Here is a 13,314-nt window from a genome sequence, read left to right as displayed (position 1 = left end):
TTTTTCTTGCTTATTGGCTTATTGGAATCTTTACTCTCCCCACCTCATGTAATTTAAGCACTTTCATTTTTTTTAAAAGACTGTCTTCCATTTAAATATCTACAGTACTGAACAAAACTTCGAGCCTTTCATTTCTTTATATATATATATATATCACAGAAAAGTGCAGTCAGATTTTGATCCACCATGCAATACCGTTTGGAAATCATCTGATTGGTAAAGTCTTCATTTTTCAGCATGACAATGGTCCAAAATTCACTGCCAATGCAGTAAAAGCATCCTTGGATAGACAAACATACAATGAAACACCATCAGTTATGAATAGACCTCCCCAGTGCCTGGACCTCAACATGATTGAAGCGGTGTGGGATCATCTTAACTAAAGGCAGCCAGCATCCAAAGAAGAGCTTTAAATGTCCTTCCTGGAGAACTATTCCTGAAGACTAATTAAAGAAATTACAAGAAAGCTGCCTCAGAGAGTTCAGGCTGTGTTGAAGAATAAAGACGGTCATACTAAGTTTCAAGCTCCTTAGAACTGTGCAAACTCCGTTTTTGCCTTGTTTACAGCATCAGCCCCGGCACCTATTTCCCATTTTCCTAGCAATATATAAAGAAAGAAGGCTGGCTCAAGAATTATACACAGTACTGTAGTTCTCCACCAAATGTGTGTGTGTGTGTTTCACTTCCAGCAGTATAATCCTTGGCAGAAGTGTGCACTCACATATGGCAGATATAATCACATTTTTGGAGATCTCAGTTTAACCAGGGCTGATTGCATTCCTTGATGTGAAACTCATTTATTTCTTCTCTTTAGGGAAAGATGACGTTCTCACGTCAAACTCAGGAACGTGACTTTACATAATGAAAAAAACACACTTCCCGAAGTCTGGCCCTCCCATGATTTGAGAGATTGGTGGGCACGGGGGGTGTTAGGGGTGGGGTGGGGGCTGCTTTGGTAAAGTTTGATTGGTTGTTTTCAAGTTTGATAAATGTGGAGAATGTTCATTTTCCAGCGGATGTCATTTTGGGGATAAATTACCACACAGAGGGAGATAATATATTACTACATCAGAATCAGTGTCATTGAGTGGTGCTGATGCAAAAAGTAATTCATCGCTCAATTACCTCGCGCTATATTCTGAGAATGAGTTTCATTGTGTGGCAAATGAAGGAGGCCTGCTGTCTCTTTTATTTTTTTTCAAAGTACCAACAATCTAGCGCGCTAGACAAGGGCAATTACACACTGAAGCTCGATCTGACGTCTGTCTTATGTTGAAATGGCAAATTAAGGCGAGATGGTAATCATCTCATTTCTGACTCACATGGGAGGTGTTTAATGGTTTAGGTTCGCATGTAGGGTCAAAGCAAAAAAAAAAGGAAAAAGAAAGATAGATGGTTATTTCAGTTAATGCTTCAACCCTGCTTTTCGAGTGTAGTCTGAGCTCAGTTGGTGTCATTCAGCAAGATGAGAAATAGCTGATTAGCTTTGCTCACCATGGAAACCAGCCCACACTTGTTCTCTGTGAGTCTTTGCAGATCCTGTTAGAAACAGAGTATTTTTTTTTCTTATTTTTTGTGCGGTTGATAGATGGCTGCAGCTGCCCAAGTCCATCTGCTTGCTGCCACTATAGAAAAATACCTCAATGCCTAATTACACAAACAATGTAGGCAAATCTGCCCTTTTGAGATATAACCTCCTCTCAGTAAATGGCTTTGTGTGTGTGTGTGTGTGTGTGTGTGTGTGTGTGTGTGTGTGTGTGTGTGTGTGTGTGTGTGTGTGTGTGTGTGTGTGCGTTTGTTTCAATCATCAGCTGTTACATCCTCATAGCCCTGTCTATTTTTGGTGATGCGACTTTACCTCAAAAGTTCAACTGAGCTTAATAGGCGCTTGTCAGCCTGTCAGTCGATAGATTGGGCTTGTTGCTGTTGTTTTCTTCTGTGCAGTCTGACAATTTGGCAAACTTTTCTTCCGGGCTGTGTGAAAATGACTGTGCAACGATGGTTGCTACCCATCAACGCTGTTACAACTTCTCCTGCATCAAAAACCATCAAAAAGGAACACTCCTGCTTGGGATGGTAACTGCAGATAGAAACCAAGATAAGAACTACACGTTAAGAGTCACACACACACACACACACACACACACACACACACACACCCTGGTTTCGAAGCACATACACAGTTCAGGGTAAAGAAACTATAAGTTTAGTTTGTGTGTGTGTGTGTGTTTTAAGTAAGCCTGAATGTTATTCAAACTCACCCTTCATGATACAAAATCACCACAAATGTGATTTCAGCACACTCATGCACTTGTGTCCCCATATTCCACGTACACTCAGTGGCCACTTCATAAGTTGCACCTTGCTAATACTGGGTTGGAGCCCTTTTTCCCTTCTGATATGCCATAATTTTTGGTGGCATAGGTTCAACAATGTGCTGGAAACATTCCTCAGAGATCCAGGGTTGAACCGGCGACTGTGGAGGCCATTTGATCTATTGTCCAATTTTGGTGAGGCCATGTGAGCTCTAAACCTCAGTTTCCAGTTCTTAGCTGACAGGAGTGGCACCCGGTGTTGTTTTCTTCTGCTGTAGCCCACCGTGCTTCAAGGTTCAATGTGTTGTGTGTTCAGAGATGATCTTCTGCATGCCTTGGTTGTAACAAGTAGTTATTTCAGTTACTGTTGCCTTCCTGTCAGCTCAGAGCAGTTTGGCCATTCTCCTTTAATCTCTGACATCAGCAAGGTATTTATTTTCCCAGAGAACTGCCGCTCGCCGGATATTTTCTCTTTTTCAAACCATTCTCAGTAAACCCCGGAGATGGCGGCGTGGGAAAATCCCAACAGATCAGCAGTTTCTGAAATAGATAAGCTCATCTGGCACAAACAATGATGTCATGTTCAAATCACTTAAATCACCTTTCTTCCCCGTTCTCGCTACCATGTGACTGGCTGCTTAGATATTTGCATTAACAAGCAGTTGAACAGGTGAAGTCTGTGCTATAATAAAAGATCACAGTATATTGTTGTGCATTAACTATCTGAGAGCTGTATCTAAAGCATTACCCAAATTACTTTTAAGATGCATTTATTCCTGTTTTCAGCATTTTAATGTGAAAGTCACTGAGGGTTGATGGTGGTGTGGATATGCCAGAATCTACAGTTCATCTTGTGGCCACTTGACACTGGCCCCAAAAGCAAGTCAATCCCTATATTTTCCCATGTTAAAATGGTCAAGTTTAGCTTTAAATAGCATGATTACAGCTTGGTCCAAAAAAGGGTTTGGCTTCTATTGAAAGTTTTTCCCCTTCATAACTAATCTGGGATGGGAGATTTTATTTTATTGTTTTAAAAGAAATCGCCCACCTGGACACTGAAGTTAGATGCATGATCCATGATCCACGCTCCTATGTTCCTCAGTTTCGGTTTATTGTCAACTGTCCGGAGACAGCGGTTGCAGGTCTAATCTGCTGACAGTAAGTAATTGTGATGATATCGGGAATAAACAAACACGTTTATGCATGTTTTTGTGTGTTAGAGCCGTGACTTCAGTTCAAGAGATGAGGCTTGAGGTGAGGAGGAAGAGGATGCCGTTTCATGCCGGTGGCGTTGTCTCTTTCCTTTGTGTTTTTGCTTCTTTGATGAAGGAGAATCCTTCTCAGATTAAAAAAACATAAATATGAGCCTTCATAGTTTGAGTCCGAAGGCGCAGGCGAGAATTAAAATTTGCCTGCACGGCATGCAAACACCTACGAGTTCTCTTCTCCTCCGTCTTTAGTGTGTATGTGGCCGGTCTCTAGCGGTATGGATACATTGTACAGACACAGATGCTTTCTTATTAATTCTAAGCAACATACCAATAAACTGGATGGACTGTTAGTACAGTTCACTGCACAGCAAGCCATTTTAATCTTCAAATAATTGTACTAAATTTGCTCCAAAAGGCAACACCACAAATGAGGTTAGAGGTCAGCTCAGGTGATGCCTAACAGATAACCAGCAACAACTTAGCTGTGTACAAAGCAGCCTCATCCCTCATGTCAGTTTAAGCCTTAATAGAATTTGAACAGCTGAGTTATTAAAAAAAATGCCCTTTGCACAGTTAAGATGAAGTGAAAACTTAGATACGGATTTTTTAAAATTTAGTTATTATTATTATTTTTTTTTACCAGTTATAAACATCTTTATTTCTACTCAAAAACAGGGCCTTTTCAGTATGAGAATCTATGGCAACTGACTCCCATCTTTGAATGAGTTTTAAGCAGTGTGTTTGACCAAAGCCCTCTACATTCAATTAAATTCACACTTGACTACTGACATGAGGCACAAGGCCTAAATACTAAAAACGGCTCCTACTAAAAACTGTTTGGTGTTTAGTTGTGCATGCTGATGACTTCAGCTTTTGCTCTTGCCATACCTTTAAATCCATTCCGCAAATGGAAGCAGAGTGTGAGAATCTGACAGTTCTAGTTCGATATCAGACCAGTTTTAAAATTCAGGTTTTTAAATGCTGCTTTTACCAGAGCCACATGCACTCTTCTTTAAGGTGGAGAGATTTAAAGCTTAACAGACCTGCCATGCAAAGTCAGTATTGGAAAAATGGTCAATTTGAAATCATGACAAATAAATCAACTTCTCTCCACATTCCAGTTTGTGACAAATTTTTATTTATTGCTGAAATGATGCGCATCTCTGCCGAGAATAACAAGTGCATATTATCCCCTGCCAAGAGCACTGTAAGCGTTTCCCAGTGGTGTTTTTCTGCTTATCGCTCTACCAACGGGCCACTGCCACACAGCAGTTACCTAATGATGTTTCCTGGGTGATCATTTACTGAAGGGACCTGTCCCCTCAGGGTGGTCTTGGTGACTTGCAGTACCTGAGATACAGCTGTTTCTGGAGGAGGTGACATGTGCCCAAATGTAGCTGTGAATGCTGTCACTCCCACCGCTACCACAGGCTCCTTTCCTTCATCTAACCCGATTATCCAAAGAACTTAAAAATCAGCTTTCACGTTCAAGCAGGTTCATCAACACATGAATGAGTGCGAGCAGTGGGTGCATATTTGTGTCCCAGCCTTCGTGTGTTTAATCTGTCTTAGCTCCTTCACACAGATGTTCAGGGACGTTATGTGTCTTGACTGCTGGGTGCAAAGCTTACTTCCAAGCCCCCTTATAGTGACTGTAGCCAGCTGGGTGTCAATGATGGCACAGTCAACAACACTTATGTGCACTTATGCACACTTCCTTAATGCACACATGCACGCACGCGCATGCACATGCTTTATCTGGGACTTCCTGATGCTCAGGCAACAAGCTGGAGGAGGCTTGTGGAAACAGTCTTTGAATCCTTTAAGTCCCAAAAACCGGATCTCTCAGAAAATACTACTGGGATATAAGGAGCTAAGTGCTGTATTCTGTAAAGAAAGTTGGATTTATTTAAGTTAAGGGCTGTTACATGATAATCCTGTCACAGGTGTGCCTAGAACATTTCCATAGCTGAGGAGAGAGAACTATCTCTATATATGGAGAATACAATACATAGATTCACACATATATTCAGGACTATTTCACAGAAATACAATTTTTTGATTTCTTTCATAGCGTAGAACTGAGCAATCTAAACAAACCACAAATAATTTACTTTGCTCAATGAATTGCACGTGATCTTAAAGCAGGGGGTGTCAAACGTAGTCACAGAATGAGGCAAAATTGAAAACACAGTTTAAGTCGTGGGCCAAACAGGATTAGCAATTATTGAATTGTCTAAAACTGAAAAATTTTAAATCAGCAATATGAATTTGTATGGCCACAGCAACTTTTTCCTCAACACATGAAATAAAATACAATATTTTTCTTCAAAAATAACATCAGGGAAAATGAGAAGATTTCAAGCTGATGAAAATTTGCAAATTTCTTTTTTGATGTAATATCAGCAAAAAGTCCAGAAACAACAAGCTATTTAGTTTCCTCTCTTTTTCCATGTCTTTCTTACTTTCCATGAACTGACAAATTTCCTCATAAGGCACGTCACCAAATTCAGAAGGTATTTCCTCCAGAAAAGACTGAAACTGCTTGTGATTTAAACCTCTGTAGACTCCTACAAGTTAACTGTCTGTGTTACATTGATTATGACATGTTCAGGACTTTGCTGCACAGCGTTTCCTGGTGTGTGATGCTGCGATGCACTGTCAGCTCGCCTGTGGAGACCTCCCTCTGCATCTTCTCCTGCATCCATCCCACAATTTCACTCTTTTCCCTGCACATCGCAGGTGGGGAAAAGAAACAGGGTTTACTGGCAATGTCAGCAAACAGATCCTTTGCCTCCAACCTGTTTTTAGAGTCCGCTTTTTGTTTGGCCATTTTTGGGGGTCAATCAGGCCACGTGTGGCAGGGCATCAAAGCCATCACTGGCTACAACAGCACCTACACCAGCTCCACCCACTCCATCCTCTCGGACTACCTGAACCGCTTCTTTGCCAGGTTTGACTGTGCTACAAAACATGTGGGCACAGCTCCGCCTTCAACCGCCCCCCAAAATCACCACCAAGCTGGTTTTCCTGGGCCTCAACACACACCTAAAGAGCTGGGTCCAGCAGATCACAGACTATGTGCATGGGGGGGAGGGCCACCTCCAGCATCACCCTGAACACCGGCGCACCACAGGGCTGTGTGTTGAGCCCATTCCTCTTCACCCTCTACAAACAGGACTGCAAACCCACCCATAAGACCAACAACATCATAAAGTTTGCAGAAGAGCATCATAGTGATAGGCAGGATTATATCCGATGATGAGGCTGCCTAAAGAACAGAGGTCGAGAACCTGGAGCATGAAGAGAGCGTGACTCCCACAACAGCTGCTGGTGAGCTTCTACAGGTCAGCCATCGAGTCCGTCCTCACGTACTGTATCTCAGTACGATACTCTGTCTGCACTGCAGACAAAAGGAAAGCTCTCCAGCGCATTATCATGGCGCCTGGCCCCCCAGACTAGAGGACATATACAGGACCTGTTGCACCAGGCAGGTCACAGCCATAATCAGGGACATCACACATCCCGGACACTGCCTCTTCACCCTCCTGTTGTCTGGGAGGCACTACAGGACATTTTACGCCCGAACCTCAAGACTAAAAAGCAGGGTCTACCACAGAGCTGTTACACTGCTGAACTCTGACCTTATTAAACCCAACAGACAATCTCCTTGCACATCTTATCTTATGTTACTTTCTATATGTTTCTACATGTTGACCGTACACACTACACTTGTAAGAATCACAGTAATAAGACTTTTTGTCATTTTAGACCAATAAATCATGAAGTTGACCTTGAAAACCTTGGTGGATGTAAGCCAGATTTTAATGGATTGTTAACATGACCCCACACTACACCCCTACAAAGTTTCAAATTTTTTTTGAGCTATCGTGTTTACAGACAGAATGACATGCACGCACGCACTAGATTAGACAAAGGTAATGCACTTCTGTGAGATGTATGATTTACTGCAATAACAGGCAGCCTAAAAGAATCACATGCATTCTCTTCAGAAGTTCTTTTTGTGTAGCTTGCTCACTCAAACCTGCATTAGTAATTGAAAGTACGCTTTTCCTTATTTCATGGTCTTAAATTTAGATATTTTTTTACAGCAATGGTGGATGTTCATATTAAACATGGCTAAAATGTTTAATATGAACAGGCTTTGGAGAAAGGATTTCCTTATATGGTCTTAGCACTGCACTCCCACCCCACCTGGTCTGTCAGTTTTGTAATAGGTTTACAATTTGCTTTCAGAACCTCCAGACTGGCAAGAGGTGTGGGTTGCATCATGGCCCCATATAACATAGGAGTTTTTTTTTAATGTGATTCATTCAAAGTTACTACTAGATCCAGGAACAAAAATATGTGTCTAGAAATGAGCACAATATGCCCCCTTTAATAGTGATTTTAGCAGCACACTAGCCCACCCATGGACCTCCCCTGCAGGAGCCCCCACATCAGTTCAGCACCAGAGAAAAATAATGCTTTTAAAACTTACCAGAAGCCTTTGAGATTTGATATGAACAATGACAAGTCAAGTAGAGACAACTGCTCCCGATGTGCTATTCTTTGGAAGAGCAACACAAAATGCTGCTAGTGGTCATTACTGAGCCCACTTTAGCATCCAGCACCACGGAGGAATAACAACATAGAGCCTACAGAGAGTAATAACATCTTATTGCTCTTGCGGTCACATTTGGCCCAGGCCAGTGGTTAACTTTGCAACCTAATAGGAAATGTTTCCTTTTCAGCTCCCTCTGATAGCTTTTTAATTGCTTTCAGTGACACTGTCACCTCTCTTCCTCAGTAGCCCGGAGACCATGTTGTGTTTTCTATGGCAAGGGAGCTCTGTAATGTAATCATGAAATGATCATAATTAGGAAACATAATTGTGAGGAGTTATTTGGTTGAAAATGACCCAGAGGTAAAACCTAATCTTTTAAAATGCATCTTTGTTGATAGTAGATGGCTTAGGAACACATTCAAAAACAAGCAATAATGAGGCCTAAGGATTATTACTGTTTGTAAGGACCACAACAACTAAGTCTAACAGACTCTGTGGGGCTTCTGGGTTGTAATAATACAAAGGCTTTTGGTGCACTGAATTACTGTTCCTGCACAAGGCTATGCTGAAAGGTGTCTTCAGTATTTGTTGACTGTGGGAAAATATTCTAAGGGCAAAATGCTAAAGGAGCCTTAAATGATTGTTGTGAAATACAGTGCCCGGCTGGTATAAACATATGTCTTACACAGGAAACAGAAATGCTTTCATTTGTAGCACAAGATTTCTTGCACATTAGAAACTCCACTGAATATGGCAACATTGTTTCAGAAGGACCATAAGTAATTTAATATAAATAAATAAATTATATATATATATATATATATATATATATATATATATATATATATATATATATATATATATATATATATATATATATATATATATAAAGTCAATGTTTGGTATGACCACCTGTATTCTTCAACATAGCCTGAACTTTCTTAGACAGCTCTGTGGTCATTTCTTTAAAACGTCTTAATGAATAGTTCTCCAGGCTTCTTGAAGTTCTGCTCTCTGTCAAGATGATCCCACACAGCTTCAATAATGTTGATGTCCATGACTAATAGTGCTCCATTGTGTGTGTGTGTGTGTGTGTGTGTGTGTGTGTGTGTGTGTGTGTGTGTCTGTTTTAATATCCAGGTATGGTTTTACTGCATTGTGTGATGGGGATCTTGTCAAAATTGATCATGAATGCACAAAAAGTGCCATCAGATTTACATCCACTTACATCTGACTGGCATTTTTCAGCATTACACATCCCAAACACCACTGGATATACTGACAAGATTTTGAACCAAAAATATAAAATTTGGATTCATCACTCCATAAGACCTGCTGCCACTGATTTTCAGCACATTCTTGGTTAGTTGGCCTTTTCTCCCTGTTTCCTTTCCATATGAGTGGCTTCTTGACAGCCACCCTTCCACTGAGATCATTTCTGATGAAGCTTCAGCGACCAGTAGATAGATAGATCACCTGAAGGGCCAGAAGCATCTCACAGGTCCTGTGTTTGGTCTTTGCTGTATTTTTTTCCCTATTTCTTAAGTACATGACTTTCAGATTCTGTTTATCTGCTGTAGATTTTTTAAGCCTGAAACTCCATTTGTCCAGTTTCCTCAAACATTTTAAGGATAAACTTCACACCATGCAGAGATATGTCAAGTTTCAGCTATTAGCCATATTGGAACCACCTTGTTGGTGCAAAAATACTATTTTAAGACCTTCAGAAAGAAAGTCTGACTGCTTGGAAGCAAAGTATAATGAAATGAGGGGCCAAGACTTTTGCACAGTACAAGACTTATAAGTTAAGTATAAGTTCAGCAGCTGAGTGTTGCATTGTAATTATGTAATAGTCCATTGCCTGCAATATATTTTTATTGCATTCAGAATAGCTACTGTAATAATGGAGCTCATGGATATTTAAATAAGCAAACAGTAGCTTGCGCTGGAAAATGTGCAGCTTGGCAAAGAAGAAGTGTACTTCCTTAAAACCTTTCCAAAATAAAGTGAAAACCAGATGAAACAACCCCACATTTCATTGTCAACTAGCTTTGCTTTTAAAACTGTGACATACACTCTCTTTGGAGACATCAGCGGGCTGGATAAGTGCTGCAGAAGTTGTCAACAATCCAGATAAATCTTCTCAGTGCTCCACACTGCTTAGACCACCCAGGAGTATCTGGCCCGGAGGTTTGTCAAGGACAGTCAGAGGCAGACTCAGAACTGGCCCTCAGCCCTGTTTTTTTCCCCTAAGTGGGTTCTCTTCTGTGGCTTTAGTCCTATGCATTTCTCTGATGTTTGTGCCCATGTGCTGTAGCTGCATATAGGACAGAGATTGTCTGTCATGCGTTTCCGCTCTTCTGCTCTTGATTTAAACAGAGCGGAAAGTGAAGGCGTTGCTCGGTGCGGGCAGCGCGTATCAGCTCTGGCCAAAGATGACAGAGGAGGATAAGATGGGATGGAACACCTGGAGTTAATGAAAGAAATGTAACGCTCATACGCAACATCAAGGGTCCTACAGGATCACAGCCTGCCACATCCACTTAGAGGCTGCATTTGTCACGGGCAAAGAACAGGGAGCAGAGAGCCTGCATTGCCTGTTAGAGAGTCCTCTGCTGCACCGCTTTTTTTTTTTTTTTTTTTATCACTCAGTTTTTTTCTGACAGCAACATGAGGCAGAAAGAGAAACAGATGCCATCTGTCTTTGCCTCAAAAAAATGAACATAGGATATCAGTAAGCATTAGAGATAGGGGCAGTTTGTAATCTGCTGTCCTTTTTTTCTTATCTGTCAATGAATTTCAGTCTGAAATCCATCTCAGAGGGTCTCAGAGTCCGATTCAAAGACATAATTTCTTACTTAAAATAAATGCCATTGAATCATTGCTCAAGAATAAGCTGATCTACTTTAATAGCAGTAATCATACTGTCAGAGCAAGTTTTTTATTTTTTCCAAATGGTAAATGCTGTAACTCTGGTTAAATTTGACTTTAACAAAGAAATAAAGCATAATTTTTACTTTCACGTTCTTTCTATCTGCACTTTAACACTGGCATTTTATTCATCTCTCAGAGGAAGACATAAAAGAGAGCGGAGAGCCCGGCACTGCCGAGCTGCACATCTCTGTGTTATGTGGAATAAAGCATGATACAATTAAGTGGGCAACCTTACAAAATGATGAATGCTGTAGCTGTTGTTCCATTTATCTTTCTTTGTAAATTACATTTTTTCTGTGATGTTCTGAACTCTCCCTCAAATACAGCAATAACACACACTAGCTATTTTTCAGCAACCCACCCCCCCAACATTGTACTAACCTATTGTTAAAGCTGCGGCTCTTTTGTCTCCAAGTGACTGCTTAATGTAAACCACAGAGCAGCATGTTTTCACTATAAGTAGCCTACTAGTGGCCCAGGTTAAAAAAAAGCTCATACCATGCTCATTCCCAGGGTTTACATCTTTGTTGCCCTCTCTCTGAAACACACTCCTTCGTAGCTCCTGTAGCTTTAAGGCCAGACTGCTTTGACTGATCAATATGCTGAAAACGAGGCAACACAGGACTCGCATGTTTGCACGCATCACGGTGGGCATGCCTTAAGTTTGGGGGGTTATTGCATGTGAGCTCAGAAGACACGCTCACTGGGCTTCGATTAGCACTTAGCCTCACTTACATGATTTTAAATATCATTGCATTGTATTGTGAATAAGAAGAGCTTTATTGTGGATTCAGCTGTATTAAAAATAAAACCATGCATTTCAGGCAGTTTGGGATCAGTGCTTTCTTTAATGCGGAGCTTTTACATGCACAGAAAAGTTACATAAGAAACTAAAGCATAATAGCTATTCCCTCACTGCAATATGCAGTGAAACAGTGTTTTCTCTGGATGAAGCTGACAGTATTTTCCATATGACATTCTAGGCCACATGGGACACGCAGCAGGGCGATAAAAGGCGAGATCAAAAGTTTAGATTTGGCTTTACCACACTGGAGATCAAAACTGCCTCGATTTTCAGTTGAAAACAAAACCGTGAGCAACAGCTATTGTGAAGGTGCCATTTGCGCCATTACAAATTGGTTGCTAAGAACAAAGCTCCTTCCTCAGCTAGTGTTGACTCCCCATGTGCAACAAGCAAGAGGCAGCAATCTTATGTGATTTGGTTTGTTTCCAGTGGGTCTTTACGATCATTTACTGACACTGGAAAAAAGGCTGAAAGGCCTGCTGTACCCATTAAAGTCGACCAATTAAAATAGATTTTACAGTTTCCTAAAAATATGCATGTTGTTTGTTGTGCTCTGTTGCTGTCAGTGAGGTTGCCAATGTGGTGCAGAGTTAATGTAAAGTCACAAATTTATAACTGTTAATATGATTTATGACTTCCTAAATTGAGTGTGGCAGAAACAAAATTGTCCATTTTCATGGTCAGAAGGTACTTTACCTGCTGTAGTCACATAGGTACAAACACCCCGAGCGATGGAGACTTCTCTTTTGTTTATGGTGCATGTCATTTTATATTATTCCAGGAATTTTCTTTTTTTTTTTTCCCTTTTAACAGACAACTTTGTTACCTTTAAATTCAAGAAATACTTCTCAGATGCACATGTGCAGATGGACAAACTCACACAGACACACACACACACCTACTCTTTGTCCTCGCAATTTATTCTACCATATCTCTTTTGCTTCTGTCAACAGTGCCTGATATCAGAATGAATCTGAAAAGTTGCTCGTCTTTGCCGATTAGCATGCAGCAGAGACACCGCTGTTTTGCATGTGAATAAACAGTTATTAAAGTTACTGTCTGAATCTCAAGAGGATCAAAGATTAAACAGTTACCATGACTGACACTTTCCGATACCATTTTAAAGTCGAGGGAGTCACATTTGAATAACCGACTGTTTATTCTAGCCTCACGCCAGGAGACTCTTCAGACAGCGTGACACATACGATTGCAGTGACCTTCAAATGGATGACCTGGAATCAACTACTCATGTTGTCAAGCGCAGGTCCTTGATGTGAATTTGAACAAAACCTCATCCTTTGTCTGCAGTGGTGTACACAGCCAGCTCTCTTTTTACTTTTTCATTAAATATTTTAGAAAGTGCACGAAGAGAAGAGAAAGCAAACCTTGCTACAGTATGACTTGATAATAAAGAATATACACTATGTAAAGTTTAATTCATACATTTTTATAAATGAATTAGAGTTATGTTGCCACATTTAC

This window comes from Archocentrus centrarchus, chromosome 20 (assembly GCF_007364275.1).
Source record: "Archocentrus centrarchus isolate MPI-CPG fArcCen1 chromosome 20, fArcCen1, whole genome shotgun sequence".
NCBI classification, from domain to species: domain Eukaryota; kingdom Metazoa; phylum Chordata; class Actinopteri; order Cichliformes; family Cichlidae; genus Archocentrus; species Archocentrus centrarchus.
The sequence above is the reverse complement of the archived record's forward strand: the minus strand, read 5'-3'. Positions refer to the sequence as shown.